The sequence below is a fragment of the Heptranchias perlo genome, unplaced genomic scaffold (assembly GCF_035084215.1).
Source record: "Heptranchias perlo isolate sHepPer1 unplaced genomic scaffold, sHepPer1.hap1 HAP1_SCAFFOLD_47, whole genome shotgun sequence".
In the NCBI taxonomy this organism is placed as follows: Eukaryota; Metazoa; Chordata; class Chondrichthyes; order Hexanchiformes; family Hexanchidae; genus Heptranchias; species Heptranchias perlo.
In genome coordinates, this window is record NW_027139484.1 from 4,146,931 (window position 1) to 4,152,542 (window position 5,612).

Consider the following 5,612-nt stretch of genomic DNA (forward strand, 5'->3'; position numbering starts at 1 on the left):
TTATACGTGGAAAGTCCCTGGTTCAATCCCGAGCAGAAACATTATGTTGGGGCAAATTTATTTTTTCTCTGTGAAATAGCCGGTCTGTTAAATTTAACACAAATTCGTGGTCTCACGAGCATTGAACATTTTAAACCGAGCCCTTAAAAATACAGTGTGTAAAATGAGAAGGGATAAAAAGTTCATCGCACAAAAGAAATTATTAAAGTTTTCCAACTTCCCTCAGTCGCCTTTCATTCTGCAAAATAACGTTATCGGTTAATTATTGGTGATGAAAACAATGATTGTTTTTTTTTCTTCCCACAGACGTTGAGTCAGTTCATGCGATGAATACAACAAGTGTTCAAAAGTTGCTTCCCTGACCGGGAATCGAACCCGGGCCGCGGCGGTGAAAGCGCCGAATCCTAACGACTAGACCACCAGGGAGCGCTGTTGGTTGGTTTATCAGATGTAATATGGATTTCCCTTTCTCTGTGATTCAGCTTTTAATTATTTTTAGCTCCTGATTGCGGATATTCCCGTGATTAAATAGGAATAAAGTACAATAGGCTCAGGAAAACCCGGGGAGGTGGAATCCCGCTCACCGAGCCTTTCCAGCATCATTTATCTCACCAAGCACTGGAGTGAATGAAACTTTCTCCGGGGGGGGGGGGGGGGGGGTCTCAATGTGGAAAGGGTGGCGAGTGAAGGAGCTATTTGTAAGTCAGGATGGCCGAGCGGTCGAAGGCGCTGCGTTCAGGTCGCAGTCTCCTTTGGAGGCGTGGGTTCGAATCCCACTTCTGACATCAGTTATTTTGACTCCTATTTTATTTGTTGCTGGAGCTGCGGTTGATCTTCGGCCCAGTTGATTTGCTCTTCCCGCAAAAAGGTCTCGATCCACGGCACGTATTGCCTCCCACCGGCTCATCCCCAAAACGAGCTTTAAACGAAAATATGCTTTGAACACAAGGCAACAACTATGGAGAGAACAGACACTCGGGGAAATGTACCATAGGAACAGGAGTAGGTCATTCAGCCCCTCGAGTCCGCTCCGCCATTTGATAAGATCGTAGTTGACCTGTGATCTCACTCCATATACCTGCCTTTGGCCCATATCCCTTAATACCTTCGGTTGGCAAAAAGCTATCGATCTCAGATTTAAAAATTGCAATTAAGCAAACATCAATTGCCGTTAGGGGAAAAAAGTTCCAAACTTCTTCCACCCTTTGTGTGTCGAAGTGTTTTCTAATCTCACTCCTGAAAGATCTGGCTCTAATTTTTAGACTGTGCCCCCAAGTCCTAGAATCCCCAACCAGCGGAAATAGTTTCTCTCTATCCAGAAAATGTCAATGACACAGTCAACGAAAGGTGCAGTTCACGAAGGCGGCTCACCAGCACCTTCTCAAGAGCAATTAGGTTATCGGCAATAAATGCTGACCTTGCCATTGACACCCACATCCCATGATTGAAGACAAAAAAAAAGTCGCCTGCATGGCCGACTAATTTCCTGCTGCTAAACGACGGGAAGAATGAAACCATCGGCTTCAGTCCTTTGAACGAACTGTATACACTTGCCGTCGAGCTCAATCCCCACTTGGTCCTCTGCCCCGAATATCCACTGCATCAGAAAATCCTCCATAGCATCGAATCACAGCATGGAAACATCATAGAAGGAGGCCATTCGGCCCATCGTGCCTGTGCCAACTCTTTGAAAGAGCTATCCAATTGGACCTACTCCCCTTCCCTTTCCCCATAGCCCTGCAAAATTTTCCCCTTCAAGTATTATCCAGTTCCCCTTTGAATGTTATTATTGAATCTGTTTCCACCACCGTTTCAGGCAGCGCATTCCAGATCATGTCAACTCGCTGCGTAAAAAAAAAATCTCCTCATCTCACCTCTGTTGCCAATTACCTTAAATCTGTGTCCTCTGGTTACCATCCTTTCTGGCACTGGAAATAGTTTCTCCTGATTTATTCTATCAAAACCGTTCATGATTTTAAACACCTCTGTTAAATCTCCCCTCAACCGTCTCTGCTCAAAGGAGAACAACCCCAGCTTCTCCAGTCTCTCCACCTCACTGAAGTCCCTCATCCCTGGCACCATTCTGGTAAATCACCTCTGCACCCTCTCCAAGGCCTTGACATCCTTCCTAAAGTGTGGTGGGCAGAATTGTGTGGTGGCCAGCTGGGGCCTAACCAGTAATTTATAAAGGTTTAGCATAAGTTCATTGCTTTTGTACTCGATGCCTCTATTAATAAAGTCAAAGAATCCGAACACTTTTTTTTTTGCAATCTATTCAACTTGTCCTGCCACCTTCAAAGATTTGTGTATGTATACCCCCAGGTCTCTCTGTTCCTGCACCCCCTTTAAAATTGCACCATTTAGTTTAAAGAGCTGGCACAGACTCGATGGGCCGAATGGCCTCCTGTGATTCTATGATTCTATGTTTTTGATGACACCTCGATGAAGCGCTTTGGGATATCCCCCAGAAGTGGGAGTCAGCAGTTCACTTTCTCACTTAACACTATCATCTAACCTTGGCTTGACTAAATAGATGTTTTCGTGGTGTAATGGTTATCATGTTGGCCTCACAGGCGAAAAACTCCCGGTTTAATCCCGGGTCAGAAACAATTTGCTGGAACTTGCTCCTCACAAACTTCCAGGCGCGAGCTTTCTCTCGTGTAAATTGGGCTGCAATCCTTTCAAATTCAACAACGACTGCACCAGATTCCTGGTCTCATAACCTCTGAACACTTCTAAGCAGACTCCGAAAATAAAGTGCGTAAAATGAGAAGGGATGGAAGTCAGAAAACTTAGCCTAGTTTCGACAGTCACTCGGCAAACTTGTTAGCATTTCGTTCATTGCGAAACAGAAAGTTGTGGGTTTATTAATGGTAATTAAAAGAATCATCTCAGAGACTTGAAACAGTTTCTCCTTATTTGCTCTATCAAAACCTTTCATAATTTTGAACACGTCTATCAAATCTTCCCTTAACCTTCTCTGCTCTCAGGGGATAACCCCAGCTTCTCCATTCTCGCCACAAAACTGAAGTCCCTCATCTCTGTTACCATTCTAGTAAATCTCCTCTGCGCCCTCTCCAAGGCCTTGGCATCTTTCCTAAAGTGAGCTGCCCAGAATTGAACACAATGCTCCAGCTGCAGCCGAACCAGTGTTTGATAAACGTTGAGCATAACTTTATTGCTTTTGTACTCTCTGCCTCTATTAATAAAGTCCATTTCACCAGGCTGTCTATATTCTCCTGAAGTCTGATACTATCCACCACATTGTTTTCTACATTCCCGAGTTTCGTGTCATCTGCAAACTTTGAGATTATTCCCTGTGTACCAAAGTCCAGGTCATTAATGTATGTATCAAAAATGAAAACTTCTTGCAGTGTGACTTGTGTGATTTTAAGCCTAGTTTATATAACATCTTCTCATAATTTAACGTATTGCCCCCTGGTAACAATCTGGTGAATCTGTGCTGCACTCCTTCCAAGGCCAATATATCCTTTCAGATTAAAGGGTATAAACTTCAAGTAAGCGTCACTGTGGATCAGTTTTCGCTCACTCAAAGTTATCTGTGGGCTTTTAAAGAATAAGGGAGCAGCCACTGTCGCCCCTTTTGACAAGCCTATTTTGTGGCACTTTATCAAACGCCTTTTGAACGGCCATATAGACAACATCAACCACATTGTCCTCATCAAACCTCTCTGTTAACTCATCACAAAACTCAATCACGATTTGCCTTTAACAAATCCACAGTGGCTTTCTATTATCAATCCACACTTGTCTAAATGACTGTTAATTTTGTCCCAGATTATCATTTCTAAAAGCTTCCCACCACCGTGGTGAAACTGACTGGCCTGTGGTTGTTGGGTTTATCCTTGCACCCTTTTTTGAACAAGGGTGTAACATCTGCAATTCTCCAGTTCTCTGGCACCAAACCCTGTATCTGAGGAGGATTGAAAGATTATGGCCAGGACCTCTGCAATTTACACCCTTACTTTCCTCAGCAACCTCGGATGCATCTCATTCGGACCAGGTGACTTATCAACTTTAAGCACAGCCAGCCGTTCGAGTATCTCCTCTTTATCAATTTTCACCCCATCCAGTATCTCAACTACCTCCCCTTTTACTGTGATTGCGGCAGCATTTTCTTCCTCGGTAAAGACAGATGCAAAATACTCATTTCGTACCTCAGCCATGCCCTATGCCTTCATGCATAGATCTCCTTTTTGGTCCCTAATCGATCTTACCGCTCCGCTTACTACCCGTTTACTATTTATATGCCAAGAGAAGAATTTTAATGATTGATGAAGGGATCGAGTGTAATGTATCCAAGTTTGCTGATGATTCAAAGCTGGATGGGAAAGTAAGCTGTGAGGAGGACACAAAGTGTCTGCAAAGGGATGTAGACAGGTTAAGTGTGTGGGCAAGACGGTGGCAGATGGAGTATAATGTGGGGAAATGTGAGGTTATTCACTTTGGAAGGGAGAACAGAAAAACAGAATATTTTTGAAATGGTTAGAAACGATTAGATGTTGATGTCCAGAGAAACTAGGGTGTCCTGGACACCTGAACTCCAGGTTGTGCTAACTTAGTATAAGCATCTAAAACCTGATGACAGAGAAAGGCTAAATAAACACTAAGACATTAAATAATCTTTGGTGGTTTCTGAGAGTCAGCAAAGTGGGTTGTTTTATGACAATGAGTTGAGATCAGTGGTGCTTACGTACAGAACAATGTAGCCGAATCCTATAAAGATAGGGCATGCTCCCTTCTCAAATGTTGGAGCTCTCAATTGGAGACAGTCAGAAGTCCATTGCCACAGGCAGTCCGCAAAGGTCAGGTCTGATATACCTGGATTCGCAGACAGGTCGGGTTGTGTTGATTGCTTGTCATTAATGTAATCTGTCGACAGTTGTGTTATAATAATAATACTGTTGAATGTAATGTTGAAGACAGCTGCAGTGCAAATCTGTTGTAAGTCAATCGATTGAACTTGCTATTTTGTAACCGCTCGGGCTCAAATCAAGCAGAAGTTATTGTTGATGGTTTAACAACCCATAGTTGCGAAAGTAACGGGAGAAATCCGCTAAAAATATTCACTTTAGAGAAAAACATCACACCCATAGTTTATATTTTCACACGTTATTTTTTGCAGTTCTAACCAAAGTCCAAACATCGAAGGTCCATGTGTTTTTCAGAAGTTTCCCGTCCTGTTATGTATTTTGAGCAGTTTCCTGCATAAATCAACATCGCACTCATAGTTTATATTTTCACACGTTCTCTTCTGCAGCTCTAATGGCAGTCTAAACACCGAAAGTCTGAGTGTTTTTCAGGAGTTTCCCCTCCTGTTATGTATCTTGAGCAGTTTCCCACATCCTTTTCCTGTGATGTGATAATTCTGGGTGCAGAATGAGTGTAATTGGATTTGCTGCAGTCCGCTGACAGCAGGCGATGGAAGCGAGCGCCATGCTGCCGCTGACAGGTGAAGGATACTTCTGATGTTGCCTGACATCCGGTGGGAGTGGGCGGGGAGTTGAAAGCCAACCCATTCCTCCAATATCGGAGAAATAAAGCGGTGCTTGACAAACATTGATATAAACAAACATCCACTACTGCACCCA

At 43.4% G+C, this 5,612-nt stretch overlaps 2 non-coding genes across 2 annotated transcripts; one reads left to right on the forward strand and one right to left on the reverse strand.

Moving 5' to 3' along the window:
• Positions 1–354: 354 nt before the first annotated feature.
• On the reverse strand, positions 355–426 carry trnae-uuc (transfer RNA glutamic acid (anticodon UUC)). Its single transcript has one exon. It is a non-coding gene; the product is annotated as a tRNA-Glu (tRNA).
• A 276-nt stretch (positions 427–702) lies between these two features.
• trnal-cag (transfer RNA leucine (anticodon CAG)) lies at positions 703–785 on the forward strand. The gene has a single exon. It is a non-coding gene; the product is annotated as a tRNA-Leu (tRNA).
• The last annotated feature ends 4,827 nt before the right edge of the window (positions 786–5,612 follow it).